Raw genomic sequence first — 18,070 nt, 5'->3', positions numbered from 1 at the left:
CCATCAAGGGGGAAAGTGAAAGTGTTAGTCACTCAGTCATGTCTGACTCTGTGACCCCATGGACTGTAGCCCACCAGGCTCCTCTGTCCATAGAATTTCTCAGGCAAGAATACTGGAGTGGGTTGCCATGCCCTCCTCTAAGGGAGACGAGTACTCAGTGTTTAGCTTTTCATTTACAAGACATGGAGGAATAAACCGCTAATGTAATGGCAGCCTATAAATAGATGAGCTCTCCTAAAGACTGAAATCACAACAAAGATGAGCTTAATAACTGACTGAATTATGGTAATCTTCCCATAACTTATATAAAGCCCCAGAGATTGGAAACTGAAGAGAGCTGTCAGTAATCTTACTAGACCTGGAAGAAAGATGGAGTTCATGGAATTCAGGGCTTGCAAAGATGGGGCATTTTTGATGAAGACAATAGTCTTCAGATATACTCAAGGAGATACAAGCAACTCCCAAAACAACTGATATCTGGCTTTAAATAAGCTGAATTTCATATTGGATGAGATGGACCGATTGAAATGCCTGTGAAAAACAAAACAAAATCTCAATAAAAGAAGATGATCCAATATATTACATTATTTCTAGAATGCCCAGAAATCAATTTTAAAATTGACTAAGAAAAGATAAAAATAAATAGGATTAGTATAATGATAATAATAAAGATGAAGATTTTTTAAAAAGACAGAAAATAGATCCAGATGAAACTTGGAATGTTGAGACATAGTCTTTAAGCTAAGTTAAATTAGTATTTAAAAACAATAGAGATGAAGCTGGAATTTTTTAAATCAGGAAGTTGGATTATATAAAATGATTTTAGAAAGCTGGAGAATGAAAAACATGCTGTAAGTGAAATTAGTAATTAAAGAGCTAGATTAGAAAGCAGATGAGACGCAGTGAAATGCAAGTTTGGATATGTGAATAATAAGTCAAATATAAATATCCAGAGACAGGAAAACAGAAAAAGGGGGTACCATGAACACACAGAGAAATACAAGTTTGGATATGCGAATAATAAGTCATATATAAATATCCAGAGAGAGGAAAACAGAAAAAGGGTCATCATGAACAGGTTTAACATTCATATAATTGGACTCCTAGCAGGATAAACAGAATGAGATAAAAAAATTATCTGAAAAATAATAGCTGATGATTCCAAAACTAGTCAGTTATACAATTCAAAGATTTAAGGAAATTTTCAAACTTCAAATAGAATATATAAGTGACTATAACACATATCATAGGAAAACATCTAAAATGTCAAAAAGAAAATATTATAAAGAACTAGATATGTTTAAAAATAAGAAGAAGAAGAATTGACTCAGCAATATAAATGAAAGGAAAACAAGGCCATGGGATGACTTCAAGAGCTGAAATAAAAATAACAACTGAAACCAACAAAGAATTATACAAATAGTAAAAAAAAAAAAAAACCTTCAAAAAATGAAGGCAAAATAGAAAAAATTTGGGGGCAAAAAAATACTGAGGGTCTTCAACAGCAGCAGATTTTGGGAGGGGTTTCAGGATGGGGAACGTGTGTACACCCATGGCAGACTCATGTTGATGTATGGCAAAACCAATAAAATATTGTAAAGTAATTAGCCTCCAATTAAAATAAATACATTTAAATTTTAAAAAATGCAAAAGAAGTTTTGAAAGTAAAAGTATGTTACAACTGATGAGTTGGGCTTCATTGAAATTAAAAGCTTCTGTTGCAAGATAATGCCAAGAGACTGAGAAAATAAGCCACAGATAAGGAGAAAAATTTTGCCAAGATCTATTAAAGGACTCATCCCAAATGTACAAAATATCTTTAAACCTCAACAGGAAGACCAACAACCTGAATAAAAAATGGACAAAAGACCTGAACTGAAGAAGATAAACAGACGACAAATAAGTGAAACAAGCATATGAAAAGGTGCTCTACACCAGAGGTAACAGGGAAATGAACTTTAAAACAATGAGATATTATTACACATCTATTAGAAAAGTCAGTAATGCAGAACATTGATCATGCCAAATGCTGGTGAGGATGTGGAGCAATCACATCTTGGTATTTACTCAAAGCAGAAAATTTAGGTCCACAAAAAAACTTGCACATGGTTGGGTTCAATAACTTTATTCATAATTGTGACAATTTGGAAATAATCAAGATGCCCTATGCTAGGTGTATACATGAACTGTGGTACATCCAGACAATGACATGTTATTCAATACTAAAAGCAACTGAAACATTAAGCCATGGAAAGACATGGAAAAACCTTAAATCGACATTTTTAAGTGAAAGAAGCCAGACTGAAAGACTACATACTATGTAGTTTCAAGGATATGACATTAAGTAGAAATATCAGGATTTCCAGGAGGAGTGGGAAGAACTTATATGCAGAATCTTTAGGGCAATAAAAACACTTCATGTGATACCATAATGATGGGTACATGTCACACATTTGTGCAAGCTCATAGAATGCACAACTCCAAGAGTGAATATTAATGTAAATTATGAACTTTGGATGATTTTAATGTGTCAATATAGGTTCATCAGTTTTAACAAAGATGCCACAGTGGTAGGGGATTTTAAATGGATAAGGCTATGGACACATGGAAAAATGAAAAAAAAATGATGCATATGTTTATGTCTATATGTATGTATGTGTGTGTGTGTGTGTGTGTGTGTGTATACAGTTAGTCACTCAGTCATGTCAGAGTCTTTGCAACCCCATGGAGTGTAACCCACCAGAATCTTCTGTCCATGAGATTTCCCTGGCAAGAATACTAGAATAGGTATTCTAGTATCCATACCCCAGGGTATCTTCTTGACCCAGGGATTGAACCTGGTGATGAAAGCAGAACTTTCATCATCAGAGCCACCAGGGAAGCCAGAATTGGGCAGTGGGGAGGGCTTCCCCAGGGGCTCAGTGGTGAAGAATCTGCCTACAATGCAGGAGACATGGGAGATGTGGGTTTGATCCCTGGGTCAGGAAGATCCCCTGGAGGAGAAAATAGCAAGCCACTGAAGTATTCTTACCTAGAAACATACCATGGACAGAGGAGGCTGCTGGGCTGCAGCCCTAGGGTCACAAAGAGTTGGATGTGACTGAGCACGCATGCATGTATATACAGAGAGAGTGAGAGAAAGAAATGAGAGAGTCGGACAATCAGAGATAGAGGAAGACAAAGAATGATTAAGGAACTAGGTCATGAAATTATGTAGATACAAGTCCAAAATCTGCATGATGTTGGATTTCAGGCTTGTGGGCTAAAGATGCAGGGAAGACTTGTTCCAGTCCTTACGTAGCCTAATTAACTGAATTCTCTTCTTCAGGAAGGTCAATTATTTTAAGATCTTTCACTGATTATAGAGGCCCACCACATTATAGAGAGCAATCTGCTTTCCTTAATATCTACTGATTTAAATGTTAGTTCCACAAAAACAACAGAAAAACCTTCAGGAAAACATCTAGAGTAATATTTGACCCAGTATCTGAGTACCATGGCACAGGCTGACATGACATAAAATTAAACATCACACCCTATTTCCCAAAATATATTCCTGTTTATCCTCCTTAATTATCCTGTAATTTCACCATTATGGTATTAGCCATATTCAGATGCTTTTCTTCACTGCTAGAGTGTATTCTGCATGAGAGAGTCTACCTGATCTGTTTCATTGTTGCTGCCCCATTATCAGAAAGTTCAGTGAAAGTGTTAGTCACTCAGTTGTGTCCAACTCTTTGTGACCCCACGGACTGCAGCCCACCAGGCTCCTCTGTTCATGGAATTCTCCAGGCACTTGGCAAATACTTATATTTAAAGTGAAAAAAGAAAAAATTGCATATCAGAGATACTCGGAATAAAAACTTAGAACATTTGGTCACTGAGACAGGTGGCATATAAAAATTAATTCCAATCATCTGGTCATATAACTGTGGGTACTAATAGCATATAAAAAGCTGGTTGAAGACCAGATGTAGCTACTAAGGTTTTAGCCAGATACCAGGGAGGAAAAATTCCAGGAGATCTGAAAGTATAAAAGGTGATTACTGAGTAAAGGATGGGACAAGATATGTAAGGGTAATTGTAAAGGTTACAAGACAGGTGGAATTTCCAAGAGGGCTACACAAATAAGATGCTACCAAATAAATCACTCAATTATAGAAAGTGTGCACTGTGCTTATTTTGATTTTTATCATTTTTATTAATAATGCAGTTGATACACTCTAAGTCAGAGTGATAGAAGCAGAGATACAGAGGAAAGTGAAAGAAAACTTGGAAATTCTAAGAGTGTAAGTCATTTATTCCAGTTTATGCAGCTAATATGTGGCAGAGTAGAAACAGTCAGGCGCTTTGGCATCAGCATCTGTCTTAGCCTGCTGTCTCTTTAGACTCATGCTCACATTTAGGGGATGAGTTCAGAGAAAAAAAACACTGAGAAATTATTGCATACCTAGCCAAGATAATATAATATTACAGACAAGATAAAGTTCTCAATAAAAGCCAGTCAGTGATGCCACAGAAGTGTAAGGAAGAGGAGGACTGAATAAGAAATCATGTGGTTCCCTTTAATTTTAACAGCTGCAGTTTAATAAAAAACTGAAATGAATGAGGTACCTTAAGTTTAGAAAAGGTGTCTTCTAAGATATTAATTATTCTTCCTCTCTGTTCTCTGAACTGAAATAATTAGCTTTCACTAGCCTTTTTCCTGTTTGTCATTTTGACTTTTAGATCTCAAGGGCATCGTCTTCTTGGGTGTTCTTTCAAGTATCTGTTATAATGGTAACCATCTGCTATTTAGAGCACTTCTAATGACATAATAGTCTCTTTGCTGCCAGTCAATTAAAATAAACAAGAAGGAAATTCTGTTTTTTTCCAGGCTGCCAGAATATTATTCTAAAATTTGGCATTTATATTATCCAGAAAAAATAAATGAAGAATGTTCCAAACAATCTGCATGCTAAGTTGCTTCAGTCCTGTCCGACTCTTTGTGATCTTATGGACGGTAGCCTCCCAGGCTCCTCTGTCCATGAGATTCCCCAGGCGTGAACAGTGGAGTGAGTGGGCTGCCATGCCCTCCTCCAGGGCATCTCCCAACCCAGAGATCAAACCCGCATCATTTGTGTCTCCTGCATTGGCAAGCAGGTTCTTTATCACTAGCACCACCTGGGAAGCCCAAGATCCTTTGTTTGTTTGTTTTTTTTTTTTTTAACCTGATAATTTCACTTTTAAAGTGTTTATTAAATACAGAAAGTCAAATTTTGCTTATCTCTGGACCTCCTTCATGTATGTCAGGTTTTTGTTGGGATCATTTAAAGTCTCAAGCGTTCATAGGCTCAATGCAAGGAAAAGGTTGCATAGATTTGGACTGGTTTCCATCCATTGGTTCCCACTTAAGAAATAGTTCAGCTGAAGGTCAGTTAAAAGTGTGAAAAGAAGCTGTAAAATGAAGTGCTCCACAGTTCACAGGTCAACAGTTTTCAGTGTCTGAATGATTGACCTCCACTCACCAACAAAAATTGCCCATAAAATACATAATATAAATGACATAAGAGTGAGAAAAACCCTATTAAGTGATGCAGAAGTAAGGACATACTAAATTAAAGGAAGAAATCTGAAGATCTTTTCTATTACCCAAATTAGTCTTCTGGTGAAGAATAGAAAATTGCGTAAAAACTCAGTTTGGAAGTAGTCCATAGTTTCACGGTATTTTTTTTTCTCTATTTAAGTTTATACCTAAATACCTAAAGTCTTATATTCATCCAAACAAGGCTGTATTTTCTTAAAAATCTTCAGTACCCACCTTCATTGCTAATTCCTCTGATCTGTTATCAGTTGGCATCTTGTTAAACCTTCTGAAATATTTCACTCCTCCGACCACATTCTGCATGTTATTTTTTTTTCTTTCACACTGTTATTCTAGAAATCTTTTCTCAATTGTTTTGCCTAATAATGCACTGCTCTTCTTTCTGCAATTATTAATTATAAGCCCACTTTATGGCTCTTCTCTTGCCGCCAGATTAAAAAATAATAAGGGGAGAAAAGAAAAAGAAACCTCTAGGCACGATTTTCAGCTCTTTTTTTCTTGATTTACTTGGTCACTTAGACTATTTAAATCACAGGACAGCTTTGCAGACCAACTCTCTGACATGACTCTTAATTCTTCAATCCTTAACACACAAAGCACTCCGCTAAATCTCTTTCTGTGACTCCTTTTAGAGGAATTTGTGGTTCTCTCTTTCTAGCCTGTTCACTCTGATAGCTGTTCACTTTTCTATAACAAATTCTGCTCCTTCAAAACACAACATAATGCACATACTCTTTGAAGGATTCTGCTACTTCATAGGAAAAAACTACTTCAGTTTATCTGTTCAGAGAGTATATAACTATGTTCAGCACCCACTGCCCTCAATTGTGATTTTTAATCTTTTTTAATGTTTCTACCATATTACATGGTAAACAGAGAGAAGAACCCGAGTCTTATCATCTTTATCTTTGCCATTGGGTTTAGCCTTACTCTTTCCACACAGAGAGCCCTTAGTAAATGCTAGTTGTTTTTCTTTGACAATTGCATTTTAAATCTCTCTAAAACATTATGAGAAACAACAAATAAACTGCCATGATGTTAGTGTCTTTAAACAGGGAAGTGCAAGAATAAATTCACTTTATATTTTTCTCCTCTTAAGAAAATATATCCAAATTTAGGCTTTCATTGTGAGATCTATATTTAGTGTTTTCTCTGGGACTAGATGCTCTGCCTGTAAAACAATCGGCTTTTTCTGAAGAGTGTAAATGAAAATTGGTAGGTGTTTTTTTTTTTTTTTTTTTGGCAATATGAATGCATTTTTAAACATATTAAAATAACAGGCTTATATTGAAGATATATCATTAATCTTAATATTCTCAAATATGTGCTTGGTATATTGGATTTTTTGTACGTTGTTTAATTAGAGCATGAACAAACTTTTATTTTTAATACACATATTTTATACATATTCTTTCAGTACTACTCCAAAGACTCATCATCTTTTCCAGAAATTTTCCTATTTTAATTGCTTGTCTTCTGTTTCTTAACCTTTGGTTGTTTTTTCAACTTTGAAAGCATAGAGGTGCAGGATAATTAGCTGGAAGTTCAGTTCAGTTCAGTTGCTTAGTCGTGTCTGACTCTGCGACCCCATGGACTGCAGCATGCCACACTTCCATGTCCATCACCAACTCCAGGAGCTAGTTAAAACTTTTGTCCACTGAGTCTATGATGCTATTCAACCATCTCATCCTCTGTCGTCCCCTTCTCCTCCCGCCTTCAATCTTTCCCAGCATAAGGGTCTTTTCAAATGAGTCACCTCCTCACATCACGTGGCCAAAGTATTGGAGTTTCAGCTTCAGCATCAGTACTTCCAATGAATATTCAGGACTGATTTCCTTAAGGATGGACTCGTTGGATCTTGCTGTCCAAGGGACTCTCAAGAGTCTTCTCCAACACCACAGTTCAACGGCATCAGTTCTTCAGTGCTCAGCTTTCTTTATAGCCCAACTCTCACATCCATACATGACTACTGGAAAAATCATAGCTTTGAATAGATGGACCTTTGTTGGCAAAGCAATGTCTCTGCTTTATAACATGTTGTCTAATTTGGTCATAGCTTTTCTTCCAAAGAGCAAACATCTTTTAATTTCATCGCTGCACTTACCATCTGCAGTTATTATGGAGGAAATAGTCTGAGGAAATAGTCTCTCACTGTTTCCATTGTTTCCCCATCTATTTGCCATGAAGTGATGGACCAGATGCCATGATCTTAGTTTTCTGTATGTTGAATATTAGGCCAGCTTTTTCACTTTCCTCTTTCACTTTCATCAAGAGGCTCTATAGTTCTTCAATTTCTGACATAAGGGTGGTATCACCTGCATGTCTGAGGTTACTGATATTTCTCCCAGCAGTCTTGATTCCAGCTTGTACTTCATCCAGCCAGCATTTTGCATGATGTATTCTGCATATAAGTTAAATAAGCAGGGTGACAATATACAGCCTTTATGTACACTTTTCCCTATTTGGAACTAGTATGTTGTTCTGTGTCCATTTATAACTGTTGCTTCTTAACCTGCATACAGATTTCTCAGGAGGCAAGTAAGGCAATCTGGTATTCCCATCTCTTTAAGAATTTTCATCAGTTTGTTGTGATCCATGCAGGAAAAAGTTTTGGCTAGTCAATAAAGCAGAAGCAAATGTTTTTCTGGAACTATTTTGCTTTCTCTGTAATGCAAAATTTATCAGCACCTTGATCTCTGGTTCCCTGCCTTTTCAAAATCCAGCTTGAAAACTGGAAGTGCATGGTTTAAGTAATGTTGAACTCCAGTTTGGATAATTTTGAGCATTACTTTGCTAGCCTGTGAGAATAGTGCAATTGTGAGGTAGTTTGAACATTCTTTGTCATTGGCTTTCTCAAAGACTGGAATGAAAACTAACCTTTTCCAGCCATGTGGCCACTGCTGAGATTTCTAAATTTGCTGGCATATTGAGTGCAGCATTTTCACAGCATTATCTTTTTGGATTTGAAATAGTTCAATTGCAATTCCATCACCTCCACTAGCTTTGTTTGTAGTGATGTTTTCTAAGGTCCACTTGACTTCACATTCCAGGACGTCTGGCTCTGGGTGAGTGATCACACCGTCTTGGTTATCTGGGTCATAAAATTGTTTTTGAATAGTTCTCTGTATCCTTGCCTCCTCTCCTTAATATCTTTTTCTTCTGTTATGTCCATAGAGTTTCTGTCCTTTATTGTGCCTATCTTTGCATGCAATGTTCCCTTGGTATCTCTAATTTTCTTCAAGTGACCTCTAATCTGTCCCATTCTATTGTTTTCCTCTATTTCTTTGCACTGATCACTGAGGAAGGCTTTCTTATCTCTCCTTGCTATTCTTTGTAATTCTGCATTTAAATGGGTATAGCTTTCCTTTTCTCCTTTGCCTTTAGCTTCTCTTCTTTTCTCAGCTATTTCTAAGGCCTCCTCCGACAACCATTTTGGGTTTATCCATTTCTTTCTCTTGGGGATGGTCTTGATCACTGCCTCCTGTACAATGTCATGAACCTCCATCCACAGTTCTTCAGGCACTCTATCAGATATAATCCCTTAAATCTATTTGTTACTTCCACTGTATAATTTTAATGGATTTGATTTAGGTCATACATGAATGGTCTAGTTTTTTCCCCTACTTTCTTCAATTTAAGTCTGAATTTGACAATAAGGAGTTCATGATCTGAGTCACAGTCAGCTCCTGATCTTGTTTTCACAGACTGTATAGAGCTTCCCCATCTTTGGCTGCAAAGAATATAATCAATCCGATTTTGGTATTGACCATCTCATCATGTCCATGTGTAGAGTCTTCTCTTGTGTTGTTGGAAGAGGGTATTTGCTATGACCAGTGCGTTCTCCTAGCAAAATTCTGTTAGCCTTTGCCCTGTTTCATTTCGTACTCCAAGGCCAAATTTGCATGTTACCAGGAATCTCTTGACTTCCTACTTTTGCATTATAGTCCCCTATAATGAAAAGGATGCTTTTTTTTTTACATGTTAATTCTAGAAGGTCTTGTAGATCTTCATAGAACCATTCAACTTCAGCTTCTTCCACATTACTGTTTGGGGCATAGCCTTGGATTACTGTGATATTGAATAGTTTGCCTTGGAAATGAATAGAGATCATCCTGTCGTTTTTGAGATTGCATCCAAGTACTTCATTTTGGACTCTTGTTGACTATGATGGCTACTCCATTTCCTCTAAGGGATTCTTGCCCACAGTAGTAGATATAATGGTCATCTGAGTTAAATTCACCCATTCCAGTCCATTTTAGTTTGCTGACTCCTAAAATGTTGATGTTCACTCTTGCCATCTCCTGTTTCACCACTTCCAGTTTACCTTGATTCATGGACCTAACATTCCATCTTCCTTTGCAATAAATATTGCTCTTTACAGCACTGGACTTTACTTCCATCACCAGTCACATCCACTACTGGAAGTTGTTTTTGCTTTGGCTCTGTCTCTTCAGTCCTTTTGGGGTTATTTCTCCACTCTTCTCCAGTAGTATATTTGGCACCTACCGACATGGGGAGTTCATCTTTCATTGTCATATATGTTTGCATTTTCATAGTGTTCATAGGGTGCTCAAGGCAAGAAGAGTGAAGTGATTTTCCATTCCCTTCTCCAATGGACCACATTTTGTCAGAACTCTCCACCATTACCCATCCATCTTGGGTGAACTTACATGGCATGGCTCATAGTTTCATTGAGTTAGACAAGGTTGTGGTCCATGTGATCAGATTGATTAGTTTTCTGCCATTGTGGTTTTCATTTTGTCTGCCCTATGAGTGATAAGGATAAGAAGCTTATGGAAGCTTCCTGATTGGAAAGACTGACTGTGGAAGAAACTTGGTCTTGTTCTGATGGGCAGGGCCATGCTCAGTAAACCTTTAATCCAATTTTCTGTTGATGGGTGGGGTTATGTTCCCTCCCTGTTATTTGATCTGAGACCAAACAATGGGGAAGGTAATGAAGATAATGGAGACCTCCTTCAAAATGTCTTGTGCAAGCGCTGCCACACTCAGTGCCCCTGACCCTGCAGCAGGCCACCACTGACCCAAGCCTCCACCAGAGACTCCTGGACACTCACAGGAGAGTCTGGATCAGTGTCTTGTGGGGTCACTGCTCCTTTCTCCTGGGTCCTGGTGCACACAGGCTTTTGTTTGTGCCATCAAGAGTCTGTTTCCCTGGTCTTTGTAAGTTCCTGTGGCTCTATGGTGGGATTAATGGTGACCTCTTCCAAAAGGGCTTATGCCACACCCAGGTCCGGGGCACCCAGAGCCCCTTCCCCTGAGACAGTTCACTGCTGACCTGTACCTCCACAGGAGACACTCAAACACTCAAAGGCAGGTCTGGCTCAGTCTCTGTGGGGTCTCCTGGTGTCCACAAGCTTTTCTTTGAGCCTCTGGGCATCTCTGGCAGGTATGGGGTTTGATTCTAAACATGATTTTGCTTCTCCTACCATATTTCTGGGGCTTCGCCTTTGCCCTTGGATATAGGGTATCTTTTTTTTCGGTGGGATACAACATTCTCCTGTCAGTGGTTGTTCTGCAGCAAGTTGTAATTTGGAGTTCTCACAGGAGATGAGTGCACATCCTTCTACTCCACCATCTTGTGAAATATTTTCTCAGCCTTCCGGCTAAGATCAAGTGTAGTATCTGTTCTTATCAGTTTAATTAGGTGGAAAGCTGTCTATAAAATATCTTGATTGTTGAATAGAATTCCATGGGTCTGATTGATTTTCACAGGAGATCAATTTAAATATAAGCATGCTTTCTCAAAAGTGTCATTTATTGACATCTAAATTCACCCAATTCAATAATTTTATTTAAAAATGAATCATATTGCATGTCTTTAAAGCTTATTTCATGGCAATGGTTTTACCAAAATCAGAAAGACTAAAATGTGATTAGTTTGGTTATTTTTCTGTGATGTAGCTTTTATTCTGTCTGTTCTCTGATGGATGAGGACAAGAGGCTTATGGACGTGTATTAATGGGAGGGACGGCTTGTGGGGAAAACCGGGTCTTGTTTTGATGGGAAAGGCCATGCTCAGTAAATCTTTAATCCAATGTTCTATTGATGAGTGTGGCTGTGTTTCCTCCCTGTAGTTTCAGTTCAGTTCAGTTGCTCAGTCATGTCCAACTCTGCGACCCCATGAATCGCAGCATGCCAGGCCTCCCTGTCCATCACCAACTCCCAGAGTTCACTCAGACTCATGTCCATTGAGTCAGTGATGCCATCCAGCCATCTCATCCTCTTCCTGCATCCCCTTCTCTTCCTGCCCCCAATCCCTCCCAGCATCAGAGTCTTTTCCAATGAGTCAACTCTTTGCATGAGGTGGCCAAAGTACTGGAGTTTCAGCTTTAGCATCATTCCTTCCAAAGAAATCCCAGGGCTGATCTCCTCAGAATAGACTGGTTGGATCGCCTTGCAGTCCAAGGGACCCTCAAGTCTTCTCCAACCCTACAGTAGTTTAGCTGAGGCCAAAAGATGTTAGGGGTCATGACAACCTCCTCCAAAAGGGTGTATGCCAGGGAGCTGCACCTTCCAGGACTGCTCCTGTCAGTTTCCCTGATCCTATGGCAGGTCACCGTAGACCCACACCTCCACTGGAGACTCCCAAACACTCATAGGCATGTCTGCCTCCATCTTTTATGGGGTGACTGCTCCTTTCCCCTGTGTCTCGGTGCCCTCCAAGAGTCTCTGTTCCCCCAGTCCTGTGGAAGTTCTGTAATCAAATCCTACTGACCTTCAAAGTCAGATTCCCTGGGGATTCTCAGTCCCTTTGCCAGATCTCCAGGGGATTGGGAAGTCTGTTGTGGAGCCTAGAACTTTTGCAACAGTGTGAGAACTTCTATGGTATAATGGTTCTCCAGTTTGTGTATTGCCCACTCAGCATCTCTATAGTGGGGATAATGGTGACCTCCTCCATGAGGACTTAAGCCACACACCATGCCTCTCAGGACTGCAGCTGCCAGAGCTTCCGTCCCTAAGGCAAAATGGTGACCTATAACTCTGCAGGAGACCCTCAAACAGTGAAAGGCCCAGGGAACCATAAATATTCCTGGCATTTAATTCATCCCCAGGAAACATGTATGGAACAAATACATGAATGATGATATTTTTCTATTGTGGCTTACTTTTTCTTTTTTAAGGAAATTATATTAGATGACAACTTTTCTGCTTTAATAGTCTTCTTTTTAAAATGTTGTTAAATTTATAACAATGCACCAAAGATTGCTTCAGTGCTTTTTAAAATCCAAATGTCTAGAAATTATTATCTTAGAGGGCAATTTTTTGAATGTGATCACAAAAATTCTTAAGAAGTTTTAATTCCACTCCCATCTCACCCAAACTTTACTCTCTTCTGTAATGGAAAAAACTACCTTAATGGCTGAGTATAGGATTCACTCTGATGCAAAATTCTGACCCAGGAAAATGAAAGGAACTAATCAAGTCAAAGCCATGGCTTCGACTTCTAATCACATGGCTGGTTCTCTTAACATCAGTCCCCATCTTTAGACTGTTTTATCCAAAAGTCACCTGATTAACATTCAGTTCAGTTCAGTTCAGTCACTTAGTCGTGTCCGACTCTTTGCGACCCCATGAACCGCAGCACGCCAGGCCTCTCTCTGTCACCAACTACTGGAGTCCACCCAAACCCATGTCTGTTGAGTTGGTGATGCCATCCAACCATCTCATCCTCTATCGTTCCCTTCTCCTCCTGCCTGCAATCTTTCCCAGCATCAGGGTCTTTTCCAATGAGTCAGCTCTTCACATGAGATGGCCAAAGTATTGGAATTTCAGCTTCAACATCAGTCCTTCCAATGAACACCCAGGACTGATCTCCTTTAGAATGAACAGATTGGATCTCCTTGCAGTCCAAGGGACTCTCAAGAGTCTTCTCCAACACCACAGTTAAAAGGCATCAATTCTTTAGTACTCAGTTTTCTTTATAGTCCAATTCTCACATCCATACATGACTACTGGAAAAACCATAGCCTTGACTAGACGGATCTTTGTTGACAAAGTAATGTCTCTGCTTTTTAATATGCTGTCTAGGTTGATCATAACTTTCCTTCCAAGGAGTAAGCGTCTTTTAATTTCATGGCTGCAATCACCATCTGCAGTGATTTTGGAGCCCCAAAAAATAAAGTCTGACACTGTTTCCACTGTTTCCCCATCTATTTCCCATGAAGTGATGGGACCGAATGCCACGATCTTAGTTTTCTGAATGGTGAGCTTTAAGCCAACTTCTTCACTCTCTTCTTCCACTTTCATCAAGGGGCTCTTTAGTTCTTCTCCACTTTCTGCCATAAGGGTGGTGTCATCTGCATATCTGAGGTTATTGATATTTCTCCCTGTGATCTTGATTCCAGCTTGTGCTTCCTCCAGCCCAGCGTTTCTCATGATGTACTCTGCATAGAAGTTAAATAAGCAGGGTGACAATATACAGCCTCAACGAACTCCTTTTCCTATTAGGAACCAGTCTGTTGTTCCATGTCCAGTTCTAACTGTTGCTTCCTGACCTGCATACAGATTTCTCAACAGGCAGTTCAGGTGGTCTGGTATTCCCATGTCTTTCAGAATTTTCTACAGTTTGTTGTGATCCACACAGTCAAAGGCTTTGGCATAGTCAATAAAGCAGAAATAGATGTTTTCTTGGAACTCTCTTGCTTTTTCCATGATCCAGCAGATGTTGGCAATTTGATCTCTGGTTCCTCTGCCCTTTCTGAAACCAGCATGAACATCTGGAAGTTCACGGTTCACGTATTGCTGAAGCGTGGCTTGGAGAATTTTAAGCATTACTTTACTAGCATGTGAGATGAGTGATTAACATAAGACAACTTAATATGTCTTTCACACTTAGAAAACTGCAAGACTGTAGGAGCTCTTTGCCAGGAACAGGGCTGGAGACTAAATATCTATTTCTTATTATAAATTACAATATCATAGCACCCCTATCTTCTCCTCAAATATTTTACAATAACACTGTTATGAAAAGTTTTTCAAGAATGTCAGTTACATGGTTAGTTGTGCTGATCAGGGCACCCTTTAAATAGAGATTTACATGTATTTATTTAAAAAAAAAAAAAAGAAGAAGAAGAAGAAGTATTCCCTCCATCTTTAGGATGCAAATGTCCAAATCTATACCTAAGAACAATATAGTTACGAATATCTACAGCCTCAGTTAGGAAATGTGAATATCATAATAGAAATGATGTGGAAAATAATGCCTAGCTTTGTGTTTCATGGCATTTACAATGAAAAAAATTGAAAGATAAGTTTGAAATATGCACTGGAGCTAGCACAAATTCTTTGGTTGTGGTAGAGTGTTTCAAACATTTTGCAAGGAAATCAACAAACTTCATATGTATATTTGTTTAAAACTTTCCCTTGTTTATATTTTGTGAGTGCCCATAAGGGAAGTGTGCAATGACATTAAGAGTCTATGTGGATGGTCCCTGCTGATCAGCATTTCTGCTCTGGCAACTTCACCATCACTCTTTGAGTGTGTGTGTGTGTGTGTGTGTGTGTGCATGTGTGTGTTTCAGCAAGTAATGTTAAGAGTTTATGTTGTTATAAAAATGAAAAAAAATGGAAAAATGATATTGACATGAATAGTCAATATATTAGTCATTACATGATAAAGTCATAAAAAATTGGATTCTTGTCTTTTTTATTTCCTTGTTTTCTTTTTATATTAATTATTTTATATATATCAGCCTATTAACAGTGTTTTAAAGTTTCACGTTGTCATGTTGCATGCTGATTGTTTAAATTTTCTTCTCAATTTATCATAGAAGGAATTCTCTCTAATGCTTTCTTTTATTTTTCTTTTTTTGAATCTTTCCTTTTTTATTGAGGTATAATTGACATGTAACACTATATTATTAGATTATTTTTAAATGCTTAACCCAGAATAATTTCACACTTAATCAGATAGTATTATAATTTAACACATAGGTTACAATCAATTAGGGCTTCCCTGGTGGCTCAGAGGTTAAAGAGTCTGCCTGCAATGTGGGAGACCTGGGTTCAAACCTTGGGTCAGGAAGATCCCCTGGAGAAGGAAATGGCCACTGACTCCAGTAATTCTTGCCTGGAGAATCCTATGGATCGAAGAGCCTGGTGGGCTACAGTCCACAGGGTCGCGAAGAGTTGGACACGACTAAGTAACTTCACTTACTTAAATTCACTTACTACAATCCAACTGAGTAGGGAAAATATACAAAAATGAAAAGTATACAGACAAAATACTGCTGAATAACTAGCATTTTTAATTTTGGCTTTCATTTGTTGTTGTTCTTTGTTGTTTCCTTTGCTGTCGTTCCCATGAGCACCATCTTATAGTAACTACAACTTTACGTCTACTGAAGTTATCACAGTAGGTTCTAAACTTGCTTTCCAGAACAAATTATATGCACAAGTAGTGTCAGTTCAGTTCAGTTCAGTTCAGTTGCTCAGTTGTGTCCAACTCTTTGCGACCCCATGAATCGCAGCACGCCAGGCCTCCCTGTCCATCACCAACTCCCGGAATTCACTGAGACTCACTTCCATCGAGTCAGTGATGCCATCCAGCCATCTCATCCACTTTCGTCCCCTTCTCCTACTGCCCCCAATCCCTCCAAGCATCAGAGTCTTTTCCAATCAGTCAACTTTTCGCATGAGGTGACCAAAGTACTGGAGTTTCAGCTTTAGCATCATTCCTTCCAAAGAAATCCCAGGGCTGATCTCTTCCAGAATGGACTGGTTGGATCTCCTTGCAGTCCAAGGGACTCTCAAGAGTCTTCTCCAACACCACAGTTAAAAGGCATCAATTCTTCGGCACTCAGCCTTCTTCACAGTCCAACGCTCACATCCATACATGACCACAGGAAAAACCATAGCCTTGACTAGACGGACTTTTGTTGACAAAGTAATGTGTCTGCTTTTGAATATGCTATCTAGTTTGGTCATAACTTTCCTTCCAAGGAGTAAGCGTCTTTTAATTTCATGGCTGCAGTCACCATCTGCAGTGATTTTTGAGCCCCCAAAAATAAAGTCTGACACTGTTTCCACTGTTTCCCCATCTATTTCCCATGAAATGATGGGACTGGATGCCATGATCTTCGTTTTCTGTATATGAGTTTTAAGCCAACTTTTTCACTCTCCTCTTTCACTTTCATCAAGAGGCTCTTTAGTTCTTCTCCACTTTCTGCCATAAGGGTGGTGTCATCTGCATATCTGAGGTTATTGAAATTTCTCCCAGCAATCTTGATTCCAGCTTTTGCTTCTTCCAGTCCAGCGTTTCTCATGATGTACTCTGCATATAAGTTAAATAAGCAGGGTGACAATATACAGCCTTGACAAACTCCTTTTCCTATTTGGAACCAGTCTGTTGTTCCATGACCAGTTCTAACTGTTGCTTCCTGACCTGCATACAGATTTCTCAAGAGGCAGGTCAGTGGTCTGGTATTCCCACCTCTTTCAGAATTTTCCACAGTTTACTGTGATCCACACAGTCAAAGGCTTTGGCATAGTCAATAAAACAGAAATAGATGTTTTTCTGGAACTCCCTTGCTTTTTCCATGATCCAGCGGATGTTGGCAATTTGATCTCTGGTTCCTCTGCCTTTTCTAAAACCAGCTTGAACATCAGGAATTTCATGGTTCATGAATTTCTGAAGCCTGGCTTGGAGAATTTTGAGCATTACCTTACTAGCATGTGAGATGAGTACAATTGTGCGGTAGTTTTAGCATTCTTTGGCATTGCCTTTCTTTGGGATTGGAATGAAAACTGACCTTTTCCAATCCTGTGGCCACTGCTGAGTTTTCCCAATTTGCTGGCATATTGAGTGCAGCACTTTTACAGCATTATCTTTCAGGATTTGAAATAGCTCAACTGGAATTCCATCACCTCCACTAGCTTTGTTCATAGTGATGCTTTCTAAGGCCCACTTGACTTCACATTCCAGGATGTCCGGCTCTAGGTCAGTGATCACACCATCGTGATTATCTGGGTCATGAAGATCTTTTTTGTACAGTCTTCTGTGTATTCTTGCCACCTCTTCTTAATATCTTCTGCTTCTGTTAGGTCCATACCATTTCTGTCCTTTATCGAGCCCATCTTTGCATGAAATGTTCCCTTGGTATCTCTAATTTTCCTGAAGAGATCTCTAGTCTTTCCCATTCTGCTGTTTTCCTCTATTTCTTTGCATTGATCACTGAGGAAGGCTTTCTTATCTCTTCTTGCTATTCTTTGGAACTCTGCATTCAAATACTTATATCTTTCCTTTTCTCCTTTGCTTTTCACTTCTCTTCTTTTCACAGCTATACTACTTAACAAACATGTCCTTAAAAAAAAAAGTCCTATATAAACAAAGTCATGCATATATATATAAGAGTGCATGACCTGAATAACCAAAGAAAAGTACAAACTTGCACTTAATTGTGCTTTGCTTGTGATGACTTGTGATATTTTATGATGTTTAGGGATGTTTCAAAGTGTGTGTTTCCT

The sequence above is a fragment of the Bison bison genome, unplaced genomic scaffold (assembly GCF_000754665.1).
Source record: "Bison bison bison isolate TAMUID 2011002044 unplaced genomic scaffold, Bison_UMD1.0 scf7180017864537, whole genome shotgun sequence".
Classification (NCBI taxonomy): domain Eukaryota; kingdom Metazoa; phylum Chordata; class Mammalia; order Artiodactyla; family Bovidae; genus Bison; species Bison bison.
This window is presented reverse-complemented; position numbering follows the sequence as displayed.